This window comes from Accipiter gentilis, chromosome Z, assembly GCF_929443795.1.
Source record: "Accipiter gentilis chromosome Z, bAccGen1.1, whole genome shotgun sequence".
In the NCBI taxonomy this organism is placed as follows: domain Eukaryota; kingdom Metazoa; phylum Chordata; class Aves; order Accipitriformes; family Accipitridae; genus Astur; species Astur gentilis.
In genome coordinates this window covers 55,077,047-55,097,027 of record NC_064919.1, presented here as the reverse complement: position 1 = coordinate 55,097,027, position 19,981 = coordinate 55,077,047, and the positions used below count along the sequence as shown (strand labels likewise).

Here is a 19,981-nt window from a genome sequence, read left to right as displayed (position 1 = left end):
CTAACTGTTCTCATATTTTTAATATGTAAAAGTTGGTGTCTTTTGGAAATGTGCCTCAGAGGGTGTTAATCAGAATCTTTCTGAACCACTTCAAAACAGTCATTTAAGAATGGGGAGGACAGAGCAAGTCCTGCCTGCAGTCTTCACATAGGCCAGCATGATTCAAGTTCCATTTAAAACTTGCAGCACTTCAGAGCCTGATTTTAATGTGAAACAGAGACCTGGAATTGCTTGAATAGTTTAAAAATTACTCACTGCATGTACAGATCAGGTAAATCACAGCATGTTATGTACTAATAGCAGTCGACCCTGGAGCCAGCAGAACTCAGCTTGCTGTGATGTCACAGGGTAATGAGCTTGGTGCAGGAGCACCCCTAGCAATGTCATGTGTCTGGTTCTGCTAGTGCTTCCAAAGTCACTAGATTGGACTATTGTCTGTCCTCTGACAATAAGCCTTACTATGTCCCTCTGTTGCATTTCTTGTTCATTTTCAATACATCTTATTCTGTGGAGATACATTCTTATTCTATTCTTATACATTCTTCTATTCTGTGATAATGTTCAAGCACTATAGAAGTACCAGTGAGAAGAAGCTACAGCATGCTGTCTGCCAGGAGAACAGCCCAGAAGATCCACTTCCATCTAGTTTCTCATGTGCCTTTGCACATAAGACCTTTGCAGAGAGCCTTGCAGAGCTTTGCAGACAGTCTGCAGCGAGGGGACAGCTGCTGAACCTTGACAGAGAAAAAGAGGACAGCAGGGAAACAGCATTAGTAGGAAAAGAGGAATGTAGAACTGAAAATCAAAAAACAGGTCCTTTAGAAGTCAGAATGAACAAACACCAGTGTCAAGGCTGAATGTCAGTGTTTTGGGGAGCAGGAGGTATCAGTTGTTGTATTTCTGGCATGTCGCATTTGTAAGGGAATAACTGGTTTAGAACTTTCGTGAATACAAGATCCTACAGACTCCTACATTCCCCTGAAAGAGGTGGTTCCGCCGATGAGGACCTCCACTTAAAAATGGAGGAGAAAAGACAGTTCTGCTCATGTTAGTGAAGGCAGATGAGATTGGGAAAAGCAGTTTTTCTAGAAATGTAGTTTCTAAGCCTGGATGTTTTTCAGAGTCCTTCCTTTCTATGTCGGGATGAAATTTACCCACGACACCTACATTTCTCAAATGTTTTGCAGAGAAACAAGCAAAGCAGTTAGTGTTGTGTTGGGTTTTTTTTTGTTTTTGTTTTTGTTTTTTTTTTTTTTTAATATATTCTCTCAGTGCTGGCTAATGATGGCTTTTTCAACTTTAAAGAAAATGGTTATGTGTTTCTTTGTCTAGACTTTAACAGGTGTTTTTTTCCTCTGGAAGAGTAATGATCTTTCTGTCTCTTCCTTTTGTAGAACATGACTCAGCAGCTAAGGAGTTTGCATTGGGCAGCAACATTTTGCCCTAAGCTAGCACAAGTAAATTGCATCAGCTGCCAACAGATTGGAGGAGGGCTTCCCAGACAAGGGCCAGGGGCTGGAGTACCTCCCCTATGGTGACAGGCTGAGAGAGTTGGGGTTGTTTAGCCTAGAAGAGAGAAGGCTTTGATGACACCTTATTGCAGCCTTCCACCACTCAAAGGGGACCTAAAGGAAAGATGGGGAAAGACTCTTTATCAGGCAGTGTAGTGATAGAATGAGGTGTAACTGAAAGAGGGTAGATTTAGAACAGATATTAGGAAGAAATTCTTTACCGGGAGGGTGGGAGACACTGGAACAGAGAAGCTGTGGGTGCACCATCCCTGGAAGTGTTCAAGGCCAGGTTGGATGGGCCTTTGAGCAGCCTGGTCTAGTGGAAGGTAACCTTGCCTATGGCACTGGGGTTAGAACTAGATGATCTTTAAGATCCCTTCCAACCCAAACCATTCTATGTTTCTATGATTCTATAGTTGCTGTAGTTTAACCCTGGCCAGCAACTAAGTACCACACAGTTGCTTGCTCACTCCCCCACAGTGGGAAGGGAAAGACAATCTAAAGGGTAAAAATGAGAAAACTTGTAGGTTGAGGTAAAGACAGTTTAATAGGTAAAGCAAAAGCTGTACGTGCAAGCAAAGCAACATAAGGAATTCACTCACTCACTACTTCTGATTGGCAGGCAAGTGTTTAGCCATCTCCAGGAAAGCAGGGCTCCATCTTATGCAAAGGTTATTTGGGGAATACAAATGCCATAACTCTAAATGTCCCCCACTTCTTTCTTCGTCTCACAGCTTTTATTGCTGGGCATGTTGTCATATGGTATGGGATACCTCTTTGGTTAGTTGGGGTCAGCTGTCCCAGCTGTCTCCCCTCCCAACTTCTTGTGCACCCCCAGCCTCCTTGCTGGCAGGACAGTCAGATGCAGAAAAGGCCTTGACTCTCTGTAAGCACTGTTCAGCAATAACTAAAACATCTTTGTGTTTATCAACATCATTTTATCACAAATCCAAAGCATAGCATCATAAAAGCTACTATCAAGAAAATTAACTCTATCCCAGCCAAAACCAGTACATCTGGTGACTTTAAATGAGCGTCTCCTGATTCTAAAGCCCTATCTGCTTGGACAGGTTTGACAATGTTGGCTATCCAGATCACTGCTTCCAGAAATTCTGTTTCTGTTTTGTCCAGGAGTGGTCAAAAACCACAGCAGAATGCTTGCTCTGCAAGCAGTCTCTGTTTTATTTTCCACAGAATTCATGATGAAGATGAATTTAAGGAGTACCTACTCAGAGCTTCAGAAAATGGCTCTTTTGCCAGCCCTGATGGCTGGAGATTTCCTTACCATAACACCCGAACATGGGAACACCATACTTCAGCTGAATTCTTGTCTTGCCTTATCTCCTTTTAACTTAGAAGCATATGATCAGCATGCCGAATATGACTTTTCTGTTCCACTGTGTGATTAAAAGAGCTGTTCAGACTCATCAATTATTACAATCTCTCTATATGAGGCAGATTCTCAAGAACTAGATCACAGTTCATCTGACTGATATTGATCAATCCCCCTTGGGTGATGAAACTCCAGGGCTATCATGTTCCATTTCAGAAGAAACAGGTTCATGCAACAATAAGTTCTCCCCTAGAGGTTTCAGAAAGTTCTGGTGAGGACTTGCTGTGAAAAGAACTGAGCAGTAAACTCAGTTATAGACTAACACTGACTTAAATGACAGTGAATGTTCCTTGGACAATTGTGTTATTGCTGGGAATGTTAAGCCATTAGCTGAGAGGACACAAGAACTATTTGAGCTGTCCTTGGACACTGAGGACTCAGTCAGGGAAGAGAAAAGGAAAGATGTGAAGAAACAGCAGCCAACTCAGTTTCACAGTTGTAGTCACATAAGCCAATCAGAAGTTGTTTGCCATACTCATTCATATATTCACAGAATGTAGGTAGGTGTAAAACTGCTCATCCCCTGCAGTCAAGAAGGAAGATGGTAAGATCAAATGTAAAGTAAAAGATCTATCTCCACAGGACTTCATCTGAAACCCCTCTTCAGGAAGGGACACAATGTGCAATCCTTGTAATCACAGATTGTGCAGAAAAGGAAAGTCCACAATTCCACAATCCTATTCACAGCACAGTCGAGGCAGTCATGGCCACAGGACTATGAAGGAGTATTGTGGCATAGGTCAACTTAAAAGGAGATAATCAAGAAACAGAGATAGTAGCATACACAGGAACAAAAGAAACAAGAGGATATTGAGAACTCATAATGCCAGCACGTCTCAAGAAAGCCAGAGAGGCTCTCTACGTCATGACTGTACTACATCCAGAGGAGTAAGTAGATCATAAGCACATAGCAAAGGCCCTGGAAAAAGAAGACCAAGAAGCATAGACAGTCATGATTATTATATGAGAGACAATTGCCAAAGTAGATACCAGAAATGTTCTCCTTTTTATAGTCAAAACGTGGTTGAAGATATCTATGAATCCTCATGCAGGAGGAGGACTCAGCCTAATGTTCAGTATTCAAGGTAAGCTACTAGTCCAGAATACAGTATACTGTCTTTTACTGAAATGATAAGTCTGCATAGCTGGGGAGGGAGTCTATAAGAGACACTATTGTTATTATGAAAGCTGCGGGTCAAGGAGTTAATCAAGCAATATATCAAGGGCACCCTCTGAAAGTACTGAGGGAATTGAAAGTGAAAAGCTGGTTGGAAAAAGGAAGTACAAAACTCACCACTTGGACAATACAGTCAAGGACCACACAATTTAGAGAAAGGAAATGACCACAAGAAAATTTTATCAAAATTCAGTGACTGCTACAAAAATTAAGATAACCTTTCAGACAACAAAACAAGTAAGACAAAGTGTAAGAAAATGAAAAAAAGAGATTAGAAGTGCAAGTATGGAGACAGTTTATAAAGGAAAAATTATACAATGAGGCACTGTAAAAAGAATAAGGAAAAGCTTAAGTAGAAGCACCAGAAAGATCACACAAGTAATTCAGCACTTTCTTTTTCCAGTTGTGATTACAATTGATAGTGATAGTGACAAAGAGCTAGAACATATTGAATTTGACAGCAGCATTACTTAGACAGGCACAAGTCAGATAAATGAGAAGGAAAATAAGTCTCCATCTTCTTTTCTGGGAATGACAGAATGTGAAGATATTTAGAGTCAGCAAGGAAACTAGAGTAGCTACCAAAAATTATTGTTTTACTACCACAAGAAGGGTCTTAGATGGTGACATTAGAAATGCTGAAACTGAGCTTTGAAAAATAGCAACTGATCAGAGCCTTGTCATAATGGATACCAGTACTAACATCACTCATTCAGGAACTGTAACTAGCCATGTTCGAGGCACACAAGCAGCATCCTCCAGTCAACTGTCTTCTTCTTTCTAGAAAGGACTTCCTTTCTAGAGCATCCAGAAGAACCACCATTGATGTTAAGGCTGCCAAAGAGAATTGTGAACAGATCCTGTTGGTTTGATTCACCAGGGAAAAAAATAATAGAAAATAAAAATATTTTTTTTTTTTTTTTTTTTTAAAAAGTACTCTGTTTTACACTGAACAATTCTTAAAAGTGAAGAACATAGAGTATTGTTAGCACAACTTCTAAAGTTTCTCGGAAGAGCATTTGAAAGTTGTAATTTCACAAAGCAATCCTATATTCTCATAGTTTGTAAGATATATCCACAGAATATTTCAAAATTGTGTTTAAAAAAGAAGAAACAACCAAAGAAAAACACACAAATGCATCACTTGCTTTCTTTGAAACATGGTTGTCTTCTTTCACTTGTACTTGAGACAACCTTTACTCAGAAAGCCAAAATCGACTCTTCTCTTCCCTAAATGTACAGAACAGGGTGGGCTGTAGAACTGACCCTCGTTCTTGAGCCTGCTTACAGCTACAGAAGCGTGGTCCTTTTGGTTTACCTGAGAACAGATTTGAACGTTAATTTGTAATTGGTTTTAATAGGGTCCTCACTAGGGTGATGATTTGGAGCTCTCATCCTACTAGCACATTTTGCATTCCATTACTATTCAGGGTTAGAGCACAGACACTTGAGCACAAGGAGGAGGGATCACACACACTCAAGGTTCAGAGGGGAGGGGAGCACAAACAGGGGACAGCAAACTGGCCATCTTCCTGCACTTGTCACCCAGAAGGGTAACTAGTCTGATACAAACCACTTTCACCTTAGTTGGTCTAAGAGTTTAACTTCTGATTGAAGCAGAGAAGCAAAATTTTCAGAATGCAGTGTAAAATGCTTGACACCCACACTCACACACACTTGGATACAATCACACTTACAATCAGTCTGGTGTGCCAAACCCCAGGTGGCCAGGACAGACGCCCTGGAGGGCTGGGGTTGCTGAAGCAGACAGTGTCAGCATGAAAGATGCTGCTGGGCCTCTGCCCTTGGACAGGCCTTGGGCCACCAAACTGAGTTCCTACTGGAAGCTCCTGGGCCACCTGGCCAGTTCTCCCCTCTGCTGCACCAAGGCTGTGTGTGGCCTGACTCTCTCAGACTGGGGCTGTGATTCCTACCTGGGATGTACAAATCCCTCTTCTGGGGCTAAGAAAGGTAGGCAGTGGAAGGTCTTTGGCCAGATCTCACTCATCCCTCCTCCATAACCCTGTGGAGCTACAAAGATCACAGCAGCACAGGCAGCAGTGGTGTAGAAGGACAGTACCTCCCTGATAACACTGGTTAGGTATCCAGTGGTGCAAGTTTGAACCTGGGTACCAGAACAGTTTTACTCCCCTCTGGTGCTTTCGGTTTTCTGAAGAGTTGTTGGTAAACCAACAGATTCAACCGCTAAAGGGGGAAAGAAGGTGGCCACTGCTGAGATGCCTGGACGGCAGCCACCTTCAGGAATCCTTTGGTGGACACCCAAATCAGTCATGGTCATGGAAAGCATATGCCTAATGCAGTAGGAGAAACCCTGATGCTCTCCTTATCAGTGAACAGTAACACTTAGCAAGGATAGTTCAAAACTCACAAAATGGACTCCTGGATTGCAGTATCACAGGAAGGTTATGAAAACATGGCCCAGGTAATATTATTTCAAGGGAAGCATTTCATTCCATTAGCAGTGCTAAAATATACCCAGTGTACAAATCTAATCTGTAGGACCAGGAGGCACTTCCCAGTTCCTGGATCTAGGACGACATCTTGCTTACTGATTACTGTGAAGGGACACAAATACTTGTTTCCTCTCTCCTCCCATAGCCCTGTTTCCTTTGATTGGAGAGACCCAGACACGCAGAAAGGGAGCATGCAATATATACCAACAGGTCCTTCTGTGTTAACAATGGTATAGGCACTCCTTCAGAGAAATAGATTTTTTCTTAATGTAATGGGGATGAGGTTGGCAAGTATTAATGAATAACTGCATATTTTGGAAAATCTAGTATGTGAACTAAACAGATTCATAGGCAATTGCACAGCTTTCTCTGAACATTTAAAGGAACATCTCTAAGAGTTAAAAACATGCAAACAAATATTGTAAAGAGTTAATTCCAGGAACGCTATATGTAGCTTACAGCTTATGAAACTGCTGTTCTTGGTTTTTTTTGATTCTGAGATCATTTCGGTTTGGATAGTACCAGACTTGATTTCCACTAGTTTAAGTCCAAAATCATTACGTATTTGTCTGTTTTCAGATAAGATTCTGCTCTTTTCTTTTGAAGGATGTGTTCAGCCTTTACTCCAGATGGAATACGAATGCCAAAAAAGCCTAAATAGCATTTGAACATCTACACAAGTAAGTATATGTATTGGGTCTGGCCGAGATGGAGTTAATTCTCCCCATAGCAGCCCTCGTAGTGCTGTGCTCTGCATCAGTAGCTAGAAAGGTGTTGATAACACACCAGTGTTTTGGCTACTGCTGAGCAGTGATGGCACAGCATCAAGGCTGTCTCTCCAACATTTTTGCCACACACACACACACCCGCCCCCCAAAGGCAGGCTGGGGCAGGGCAAGTTCTTGGGAGGGGACATAACCAGGACAGCTGACCTAAACTAACCAAACAGATATTCCATACCATATGACGTCAGCTCAGATATAAAAGCTAAGTAGAGGGAGACGGAGGGGGGGGCATTTTTGTCTTCTGGAGCAACCACTACGCGTACTGAAGCCCTGCTTCCTGGGAAGTGGCTAGACATTGCCTGCTGATGGGAAGTAGAGAGTAACATCATTTGTTTTTCTTTGCTGTCACACGCGACCTTTGCTTTCACTTTATTAAACTGTCCTTGTCTTGACCCAGGGGCCTTTTGTTATATTTTCTCCCCCCTGTCCAGCTGAGAAGGGGGAGTGATAGAGTGGCTTTGGTGGGCACCTGGCACCTGGCCAGGGTCAACCCAACACAGTATAGTTCTTGGTCATCAATGTTTGGGAGCTGAGCTTTAAAATTCACTGGCTTCAGTAATAGATGTTATCTTCTTTTTTTTGTATAGTGAAATTGTCTTAAAAAATGATTCCTGTAAGCCAGACCTCTTTACTTTCCTCCTGAGGTGGGTGGTTATGGACTCACAGGGCAGTAGATGATCATACACTTATGAATTCAGAGAGGTATATAAGGCATTTAATTTAATTGTGATCCCGTGAAGAAAAGATTTTTCACCAGAGCCTGAACAACGGATTTTTTTTCACTATCCTTCTCTCAGTGTTGAAAAACAGTGATATCACAAATGTACAAACCTGGGCAGAACTAGGAAAGTGTTTATTACTGTACTACCTATTGGAATTGTAGTGCAGTGGAAACAGAAAATAACAAGAAATACTTTTTTTTAATATATACTATTCTTCCAAAAGACTGCACTTCCTGATATCTAGCTTCTATTAGAGAAGCCTTATCATGTCAGACCAAAATCACATCTAACAAAATACTTTGATTTCAACAGTGGGCAACAGCAGAGAGACAAAGGTTAAATTATAAAAGCTAAGCATGGAGTATTTCCTTGATATATGTTCTTAGCTTCCAGTCTGCAATATTTAAATATGTGTCAAGCCTCTCTGTACAGTAGTGCAGTACAGGTGATAGATGTCCCATACATGCATAAATATTTTAGTGTTCTTTTCTGAAGTTGCGCTGTAGTACACTAGAAGTTAATACATATTACTCTAAGTACTTGGTATTGCTTCCTATTCCTCTTGGACTGCAGAAAGATATATAAAAATAATATAAAAGGAAACTTTGAGTGGTATGTCAAGTTTGAGCTCACAGCCAAATATATAAACTGTTCAAATTAGAAATATGGACTGACTTTTGAATTAAAATATTTATGATTATCATTTCATTGTTAAACCAGAAAATATTTTACTGTCCATTTATCTGTCCACCAAGCTGTTGAACAAGTTCTTTTTCTTTCTGTTTACAATAAAGTACAACATAGCCAGTCTTGTTTATCTATTTGTTTGCGTATTAACAATAGTTTTCATTCCAACAGAGAGTTTGAAAAATTGCTGTGCTAAAAGAAAAACTAACATTAGACAGAAGCACGGACAAATGTAGAGACTATATGCAATCAATGAGTTTGTCATTAAAGTCATAACTTAGTTTACCCTAGAGAACCAAAAATAAATTCACCATTGGTTCTTGGCTCACACTACTTCTAGGAGCAGAACATAGGGAATGCACATAATTCATAACATCACAACCCACTACTTCAATAAATGGCTATTATTTCTAACTTACTGAAGGTTTCTTGTGTTTGATATTCATAGTTTTGCCATGTTCACAGTTTATTAAGTAATTGTACTAACATTAGGCCCAGAAAGAAACAACTAGTTTGTGGTGTAAAGGTTCTATGAAAAACAATAATTGGTTTTTCCTTCCTCCCTGCTTCCCCCACTCCCTCCTCCCCAGTAACTCAGTGGTGAATTTAAGAATTAATGAGCAGCCAAAGAGTATTTTCCATTAAACTACAACTATTTCTAACAAATCACATTTTGACACTAATTTTTTTCCCACTGTCGCCACATCTGTGAAAGATATCCATACTGCAAAATGAGTTCGATACATCCAATCCAAAAGGTTCAGAAATGCACTTTGAAGTATTGTGATATTACAATACTAAGACTGCCACAAGAACAAAGGGTTTTGTTTTGTGATATTTCTGTTCTCATTGTTCTGAGATTGTCATGAAGATGGATTCTATACAGTTTCCTGCTTTATTTTTGCAGCCTTTGTTATGAATATGGTCTGATTTTGTGCCAACCTTTGTCACTAGAATGAGAAGCAGAATACATTATGAAAACTAAAATGTACTAAGCATTAAAATTCTGTGATAGCTCATTCTTGTGACAAAGAGATCACTGGAAAAGAATGGCACAAAATTAATCAATTATAGTGACAGTCTCACGATTGTAATAAGAATAGAAAGTGGCACTACATTTTGTGCATTTACATAACTGAGGAATGATTTAAAATTAACTCATTCACATCTGGATAGTCACCTCTCTTCCTGGAAGATCAAAACTATTGTACCTTGACTAATGACTATAGGTAGTGAATATACACTGATATGAAAAAAAAATTACAAATTCTGCTTGCTTTTGATTCATTCCCCAACTTTTCATAATATCTTTCTAATATATATAATTTCTTTTTTTCTCCCAGTAAGAGAAAAGTCTTACCATCAGCTCCTAGTACATAGCTATACATTTTGGAAGTACAGTGAGAAGGAAGACAAAAATGTTCCTTTGAAAATAAAACAAAAACAAGAAGGAAAGCCCCTGAAATGCTCCTCTTCAGATTTTTTTTATCTTATACTATTTTTTTTTTTTTTTCCTTCAGATTCCTTTATCTCTTGCTTATTCTGATTAAAAAGAATGCATCAAAAGCAATTATTTTCAGGAATATCAGAAAAAAACCACAAAGAAAAAGGTATTTAGAATACTCTGTCTGGCTACTGGCTCTTCTTTTCTTGGTTATGAGGTAGAATTATCAAACTCCAGCAAGAGCCCAGGCATATAGATCAAGGTCTGAGGCCTCATGGTAGATTAACTTGGTTAGATACCACATGTAGGAAGGTTTTTATTGACAGAAAGCAACTATAGCACCCTTCACAAATCAATGGGAGTTCTGGAAAGCCTAATTCATCAGGGACAGAGTGAAGGGCAGCCCCCAGTGTGGTCCTTGCAGCAACTGGCTCCTGGTATACCCAATGCAACTCAGACCATGGCAAATTTAAAAAAAAATTCTAAGAAGCATTCAAATGCACTCAACAATGTGTGGAAGCAACTTCCATCTAAGAAGAAACTATCCTGTATGCAGACTGAAAACTGTTGGTGCGGAGGTTAGAAGTTTGGACAGGGATTTTTTTGTGTGTTTTTCTCAATATCTTGCATTTAACACTTGCAAAGACAAAATACATGATGGACCAGCTGATTTGATTCAGGTCAGCATACTTTTGACATCATCGTAAGCACTATCTTTATTCAGATATGTATTAATTTACGGATGATTTTGGACTGGTGATTAAAATGATACACTGTTATTCTTGGCCCTGCCTACAGGTTCATAAAAACAAAAAAAAATAAAATGTTCCTTAGTTCCAGTGACCTTGCTGCTTCATAAGATTTTTGACTATGCAACTGGAAAAATGATACAGAACTTTGCTTGTTATCTGGATTTCTAACAAAAAAACCCAAACCACCATAGAGTTCTGGGAATGTCTCTCCTACTGTTTGAATTCTTTCCCTCATAGTACAGTTTCATAGAGGTAAAGGTGGGATCTGTTATGAAACTAACCCTCTTTATAGATAAATGTGGTTGTCAGGTTATTACAGTGGTCCATTTTCTCTTCATTAGAGTTGTCTTACAGTGAGCAAATTATATGAAGTAGGGCTTCTAATATAATAAAGCATTCCTAATCATTAGGAAATAGATTCCTTTCCTCCTTCCAGCCAAAGTTCACTGCAAAGATACACAAGTAAAGACACAATACTGCTCACAGAATTGTTGTATCTCAAGGAAATGGGCATAAGATTACATTTGCATCATTTTTTTGGTAATAGTTTTGAATTAAGATATAAGAAGGAAAAAAGATTTATCCCTATTTTTTTTTTTTACTGCTGGTAATCTTCCCTTTGCTTTGTGACGTATTAAACATACTAAAGATGATCAACTATAGAGTTTACACAGTTGCCATATAATCATCAAAACTAATCTGAGTTTTACTTATTTTAACTTAACTATTTTTGCCATGCAATTCTCATCTTAGCACAGTTGCTAATTTTTTTTTTTTTTTTTTAAATAAATATCCTAGCAACAGTGCTTAAAAAATACTTTTTCTATCAGTGAAAGAGTGGAATGAAACACAAAGTGGACCTGGCAAGAAAAACATTCCTCAATTTGGAACCTGAAAATGTTTTGACTCTATGATATCCAGTCACACTGGTAGAATAGCAGAAAAATTTTGTATTTCAAATTACAAACAAAAGCCAACACCATAATTTTTTTTTCTTCTTTTGATATTTTTTATTGTTTTGATATTTGGGAAGTAGGAGAGGGAATTTGCTAAAACTTATGGTAAATAAGGTGATAGTTCTTAGACTACATTATTAAAAACTAACTTGACACAGTAAGAGAAAGTCTTTGTAATGTAAAATACAAGTAATCATTTAAAAGAATAAAGATAGAGTGTTTCTAAATAATAAATCTATAATTGTGACAGATCTTGATTTTTTCCAAATTCATTAATCTATTTTATACCCTGTTGAGCTTTCTTGATGGTTTGGTAAGATATGATTCAATTCCTACATCTTTATTTCTCCTATTATATTAAATGGAAAAATAAAGAAGTTGCAGAAAATTACCTTGTCTTCGACAACAAAAAAACTAATGGGAGATGGTGGGTGATCAGTGCGTTCATTCCAGTAAAAGACTGTCTTGGTAATTTATAGCATTAGGAATCAGTCTTGGAAAAGCTTCTTTCTTGGTTTGGTGAGGGAGCTTAAAACAGAAAAGTCACCCACTAACAGGTAAAAATTACACTAGGTGGATTTTTTTATTGTTTTTTTTTTAAAATCTGTCAGAAAATTTTCATGTCTTCATACACACATCCCGCAGTTAATAGCTTCAGGAGGCAATTTCCTTTCCTTGACAAATAATGTTTCCATAAAATCACAGGAGTATATCTTTCATAAACTTGCTTGAAACAGACAATTTTTTTCTGAAGCAGGTATGCTGAAGCATTTTATTTTTTTTAAATACAGTATCAGCCGATATCCCAAGTTACACTGAATAGTCAGAGGAATAGAGATAAAGGCTGCACAAATACCATTGTTGTATCTTAAAATGAGATAGAGCGATATATGCTATTTGCTTTCTAGTTAAATTAATGTAGTGCTAAGCCCTGTAAAAGTATACTTGCATAAACACTTAACTGGTTCAGTGTCAAACTTAAAATAGAAAACAGATCTAATAATTTTTCCCTGAAATATCAGAACTTACTTATTTGTTTGAAGAAATTAAAATGTGATTTGCTCTATATCACTGTGTATGCACTGCTGCCTTCTGTGTGATCCTAGGCTAGTTCATTTGATACTCAAGGATCCACAGAGCTAAACACTTGAGCTTAATTTGCCCATGGGAAATAATATGCTAAATAATAGTATATTCTGATTAAGTCTTCTCAGGCAAAACATGTGCTTGATGGCCATAACATTCCAAATTAACATCCCACAACAAAATTAAAATTCAGTGTCATTACCTCAGATGATGACAACATGGCATTTAGTCCACTCAAGCATAATGTGGTGTGCTGGTTTTGTCTGGGATAGAGTTAATTTTCTTCATTGTAGCTAGTATGGGGCTATGTTTTGGATTTGTGCTGAAAACAGCGGTGATAATACAGGGAGATGTTTTTGTTACTGCTGAGTAGTTCTTACACAGCGTCAAGCCCTTTTCTGCTTCTCACCCCACCCCATCAGTGAGCAATTTGGGGGTGCACAAGAATTTGGGAGGGGACACAGCTGGGACAGCTGACCCCAACTGACCACAGGGATATTCCACACCATATGACATCATGCTCAGCATATACAGTTGGGGGAAGAGGAAGGAAGGGTGAGACGTTTGGAGTGATGGCGTTTGTCTTCCTAAGTCTGTTAAGTGTGATGGTGCCCTGCTTTCCTGGAGATGTCTGAACACCTGCCTGCCGATGGGAAGTAGGGTATCAATTCCTTATGTTGCTTTGCTTGCATGTACAGTTTTTGCTTTACCTATTGAACTGTCTTTATCTTAACCCATGAGTTTTCTCACTTTTACTCTTCGATTCTCTTCCCCATCCCATCAAGGGGAAGTGAGTGAATGGCTGTGTGGTGCTTAGTTGCTGGCTGAGGGTAAATCACAACATATGGTGTCCTAATCATAAAAGTAAATTTCTTGTTAAAACTTGTATTAAGTTCATGATGAGTTGGTTTTCACTGTTTTTTTACATTTTACACCCTTTCAAAACACATTAAAGAAAATGTAAATATACCAAAATAATAGAAATCTTCTAAACTTCTGAAGAACCTCTTGCAATTCATTTATTGAGACTGAGAGCTCTCACTCTGACACATTAGTAGTTTGCAGAGCTAGATGAATGCCTTGCTAATAAGATTCATAGGATCTTCAAATTTTGGACAGTGAGGGGTGGTTCACATATTTTGGATTAACATGATTCAGATTCACTAAGGATTTTTTACTGCACAACAGCCTCTGGATCTGCTATTAATTATTCTAAGGCATCTCTCTTTCCTTTCTCCTTGCAGCTAAGTAATGTTTTATCCCCTGTTGATGTTGCTGGGAGAAATTTGTGCCACTGTTCATCTTTGGATTTCACTCTCTGGAATGCTAATAAAGAACTCATAGTTACTCCACCAGAAATCCTGACTAAATTACTCCCTCAGGGGAGAGGTATATTTGTGTGCTTCATCCTGAAGCAATGAAACTAAGACCTGGCAAATACCCGTTACTAATCGGCAACTCAGAGGGCTCCTTAAAGGTTGACTTACACAAAAATGTGCATGCTGTTAGACTGTTTTCTTAAATCTACCCTGGGACTGAAGGTGGAGTAGAAGAGTTTCACTGAAAAAAACAGTAACAGACCACTGTTACAATACTGAAAATGGCAGAATAATTCTTGGGAACATGTAGGACTCCTTTGCAGACATTTCAAAAATTTCTGGTGGTGTCATGAAGAATCTGAGTGGGCAATGGAGGTTGCCAATTCCCTCATATATATTTGAAAGTAAAAGATTGCTGAGGCTTCTTAAAATATGTATTTTGCAGAAACTAGGACTTAGAAGCAGAGAGGAGAGAGAAAGAATACAGAGTAAATTAACTCCTGATCACTGAATAGCTGGGAATATTTTAGCTTTGCTATACTATGAAGATAAGTGTAAAAACCCAAATGTTTAAACAGTCTTATTGGTGGCTGGCAGGTAGAGTAAACAGGACTGAAGAACATGTACAATGTGAAAAGCTTATTGGATTTGCACAGGGCTTGTTCCCTCTGTGCTGAAATACTGTATTTTGATAGATGAACACAGATTACCTTTGTTAACAAATTACTAAATTATTTGTTATGAATTGGTTTCTTCTTATTTGTGGAGGCATGAAGAAAGGACAGCAAAGAATCTGAAAGTAAGTAGCCCTTTTCTGAAAAGAACAGAAATCTTCTGAGATCATTAATCAAACAAACGCACTTTTTCGTAGCCCTGTACCTCTCTACCATACTGAGATGATTTTGTTTTGTTTTGTTTTGTTTTGTTTTGTTTTGTTTTGTTTTAAACAGTGTGATAATGAGAAGAGACATGGTCCAGTTCATGGCCCTGTGCTTTACTGATTTCTTATACAGTCTAAGGACAACCAATGGCATGAAATCCAGGCTGAAAAGGCTGGAGAAACTTCCCACATCAGAACTCTGCTAGTCTGAGTGACATTATCTGAGAAACGAGTTTTCTTTCATCAAGAATGTGCTGAGTAGACAAAAGAGAAGAAAGTGGAAGATCACATACTGGGAACCTTTCTGCTCTACTACTTTTATCATCGCACACCCTCCAACTATTATCATCCCCATTTTCCCAGATACACCTGCTCCCAAAACATGTGGTGCTAGAAAACAAGTTTTATGCAGTCTGCTTATATGCTTGTGGGTAAGAATGGGGAAGGGAAGAATATACTTCCAAACACTGGTTTCTTGTAGATTTTGTTGACTTTGGAGAGGAGAATGTCAACAGAGTGCCTAGGAGTGCAGAGAGAGAGAGAGAGAGAGAAAGCTGAGCTTTTAAAGTTGAATATCCAAGAGACTAAGCCCAAAAAGATTACCAAAGCCAGGAAAAACAAAACAGCATTCTTCACTACAGTTTGATTCTCTTGTGAACCCTCTCAAGAAAACTCAGTTTTCTTTTTCCTTTTTTTTTTCTTTCCATATATTTCTTTTTCTCCATACATTTATTTTTCATAATGACACTTGTCTCATCCTTTCTTTCTTCTAGAGGTAATATCATCCTAAATGTTTTCTTGCACAGAAACAATGGAAAACAATGCGTTCTCAGAGAGAAAAGTGAGCTTCTAAATAAGGTGTTATAAAAGCTCAGACAGAAAAAAAGAAGTCACAAAGGCAGTAGAGAGAATTAAGGGAAGATCTAACATGGTATGAAGAATATAGGAAAAGGTAGCAAGAGATATGGATGACATGAGAAGAAAAATCTGAAGAAACTTGAAACAAAAAATGACTGTGAAATATCTATGTTCCTATATAAATCAAGAGGGTGACACATTGCTGTTTAAATAGGTCAAGTTGCACAAGGAGCTGAGACAAACACCTTCAACCCTAACAGCGTAGAAAGAGAGGCAAAGGAGGGGATATAACTGATGAAGAACTATGAAAGCAAGCAGACGTGTAGCAGTAACAGTGACAGTTTTAGTCTTTAAACAGGGAAGCTTGTTGTGGTGTTAAACCTTGGCAGACAGCCAAAGGTCCACCCAGGTGCTCACTTACTCCCCCTCCTCTGCAGGAGAGGAGAAGAAAATAAAATGAAAAAAGCTCATGAGTCAAGGTAAAGGCAGGGGATCACTTATCATTATTGTTACAGACAAAACAGACTTGATTGGGGGAAAATGAATTTAATTTATTGCCCATTAAAATAGATCCATATAGTAAGAAACAAAGACAAACATTAAACCAACACCTTTCTTCCCCCTTCTCTCATGCTCCTGACTGCTCTAGTTGCCCCAGGCACTGTGTCAGGTGTGGTGGATGTGTGATCAGGACACAGCAGTTTCTCTATGCTGCAGCTTCTTCCTCATTCTTTTCCCCTGCTCCAGTGTGTGCTTCTCTCCAGGGGCTGCAGGGAAATCTCTGCCTCAGCACCTGGAGTACCTCCTCCCTCTCCTTCTCTGCCCTTGGTGTTCACTCTCATGTTTCCCATGATTTTTCCCTCCTCTGACTGTCCAGCGTCTTTGCCCTTAAATATGTTTTCGCCAATGCCCCACGATCTTTTCTGAGGAGCTCAGCTCTGTCCTTTGGGGTGATGTTGGAGGTGGCTGGAACCAGCTGTGTCCAGCACAGACCAGCTCCCAAGCACTTTTTACAGAGGTCACCCCTTCAGCACCCATCATCAGCACATGGGCACCTGCATAGGGTGTGGACCTGTTCACTACTGAGTGATGTGGAGGTTGCAAGCAGTCTTGCAGAAAGAGGAGCAGCTTAAGGGCTGCAGGACGCAAATCCATTTCAGCTGTGTGTTGACAAGGTTCAGGGCCGGAAGCTATTTATGGTCTGGGGACCCATATCTCCAGAACTTGTTTCTTCAGGGACACTAGCCAGGCAAGCTGCCACCTGCTTCCACTTGTAATTTGTAGGGCTTGAGAGGGAACTGCCCTTGAGAAGTGACAGAATCCCAGTGCAAACCTAACAGCTGCATGGTCTGCTTTTAAACATTTCATTCAGACACCTAAAACACTGAGTAGCTTATACACTACTACACTGCTGGTGAATTATAGTCCTCTTCTTTTTTTGATTGAATTCATTTCTCATTCTTTCTAATCCTAAGTGACCAAAAGGGCAGGTTTGGGGGGGGGCGGTAGGTTTTTTGGTTTGTTTTGTTTTTTTTTTCTTGTTTGCTGGCTGTTTTACTGGTACATAAATACTTCCTGAAATATTTTGCTTACCACTTAGCACATCAAACAAATAACTATTACTTATTAAGAAAAAGCCAGTACTCTATAGGTAAAACATATGATTAAACATTTCTAATTGTTTTTTCATCTAATACATGTCAGAAAGATTAAAATTTATCACTGATACATCTAGGAGTTTAAGAAAACATTTAACAGCCTTGCAAAAATACATTTTTCCAAATTTTCCTCAGGTAACATACATAAATTTTTGTTTGTTGCTTGCTTGTTTTTTTAAGGGAACTGCAAAGTTGCTATGTTTGCAAACACATATAGTTTTATATTCTCAAAAAAAAAAAGACATGAATGAAAAGAATTTCTAAAGAAGATACATATTAATTTCAGCACTTTTTTGGAATAGAAAAGCTATTCTGCAGGCCTTTATAAATGCACAGAAAAGTGCTTAAATACAGACAAATGTCATCATGAATGTAGGTTTGTTTTATTTGCTTTTTGTAGCTTTGCGATTTGGATAAATCAGTTGTGCAAGAAAACTGCTAATCCAAAGGATTAAAAGCAAAAAATTTACTGCAAATCTGGGAGTGGAGCTAGGTTTTAACATGACAATTTGACTTAAAATAGCAAAGCCAGTCATTATTGGTAATGTGTTGTAGAGAATGGAAAACAATGCATTCAGTTCTGAACATTAACTTGTCATCTATTTTTCTTCACTATTTTAATTCTCTAGGATGTAAAGGCTCTCTAGTTCTAACTCCAAACCAAGAGATTTGTTTGTGTTGAAATTCTCTGCACTTCGCAAGATATGCCTTTATAGTAAATATTTTTAAAAGGAAAATTAGCTCTGAAAAGACTTCATATGAATACATGATCTATATAAGAATTGCACATGTGGTATTGATCCAAATTTTTCATTATCCATCTGCGCATTCAGAATTGAGTAGGAATGGCCAACTGCCTTCTATATGTGTACTTTTCCTGCAGAAATGAGATCAAACCTATTGAAAACATCTGAGAAGAACAGGCATTGAACTTTCCTTCATCTGCATTTTGGTAATACACTTCATAACTTTTAAGGATTTTTTTCTGGGAAGCTTTTAGGATGATGCACACTTGAAGCCAGTGAAGAATACACTTAATATTCCCACGTCTGTTTTGCCTAACCTTCAGTGTTTAACAAAGATGTTAAGGGGATACAGGAGAAGGGGAGAAGAGGGAAGGTATTTGTGAATTTACAAATTCAGGTTGTTTGAAAGTGATTTCTTTTTGGAATTGTGTTCATGTGTTAGTGTATCTAAGTGGGTATATGCACATTCATACAATTGCCCTCCTAATGTTTTAAAGACATGTTATTTCTCTAAGAAAAGAATGAACTTCCTTTAGGGAATGTGTATAAACCATGTAACATATTCACAACTAAGCGTCTCATCCTGCTTCTGATTAATATTTTGTAGACTACATACTTAACATAATTTTACATATTTCCTCTATAGCTTGCCAGAATCTTCACTCCTAGGAATTTCTGTCTTTCAGTCGGTTTAGGTAGATACATTTAAAAAAAAAATAATTAAAAAAATCCCCTAAATACAGGAACTGTTGCTGTGTTACTTTACTTGTACTTTGGAAATCCGTCTAGGAGTTCCCTTTTTCCACCTCAGTTAAAAATAGTTGCCACACTGCCACCTTATGGCTAATACAGATTTTAAAAGTAAAACCACATCTCCCACCGAGCTTGTGTTTTGATACTTCGGCATTTCATGTGATTTCCACCGTGTAAGTAAAGAATTAAACTTTAACACCACCCCATCCCACCCCCCGCCCACCCCCTAGAAGCAACTTAACCTTCATAACTGAAGGTTAACTGAAACTACTTAACTGAAACTTTGTTACCTAACTGGCTTTGTCTCTTAAATTGTAAGAACACAGTGAAAGGCAGTGCACACAGGAGGCTTAGCATTGGGTGGGCAAAATCTAATCTCATTTTTACAATGTTGTGAAACTGTATGAAAGTCTTTGATCAACATCTGTTTTCCTTATGTAGTTCAAGTCTATTTGCCATACCTTATGTGAATGATGAAAAAAACTAAATAGAACTAAAATCCATTGAATATACCTTTTTTTTTTTTTTTTTTTTTTTTTTTTTCTTCCCAGTACATCTATGTAGGAATGAGAAATGAAGCTGTGGCTCACACTTAATAACTGCATGTGCAAACCAGAAAATTCTTTCGGTTAAATTAAATGCAAAGATGAAGATAATCCAATGTACTCTGTAGTAAAATATGTGGTTCCAAATACATTCAAATTTCTCCAATGTGTGCAAAATGTCTCAAAGCAAAATTATGCATAATTCTTCTTATGTAAGCAATTAAAAATTTCACCA

General features: G+C 38.3%; 1 protein-coding gene and 1 pseudogene across 1 annotated transcript in view; one reads left to right on the top strand and one right to left on the bottom strand.

Annotated features, from left to right (window-relative positions):
• The first annotated feature begins 557 nt into the window (after nucleotides 1–557).
• LOC126036219 (E3 ubiquitin-protein ligase Topors-like) lies at nucleotides 558–4,966 on the top strand (annotated as a pseudogene).
• Nucleotides 4,967–7,741: 2,775 nt separating this feature from the next.
• The window catches only part of MPDZ (multiple PDZ domain crumbs cell polarity complex component), a 1,139,709-nt gene continuing 1,127,469 nt past the window's right edge, over nucleotides 7,742–19,981 (bottom strand). Inside the window, exon 47 of the transcript XR_007505031.1 lies at nucleotides 7,742–7,809. The gene's annotated coding sequence lies outside the window, so the exon portion shown is untranslated. The remainder of the gene's footprint in view (nucleotides 7,810–19,981) is intronic.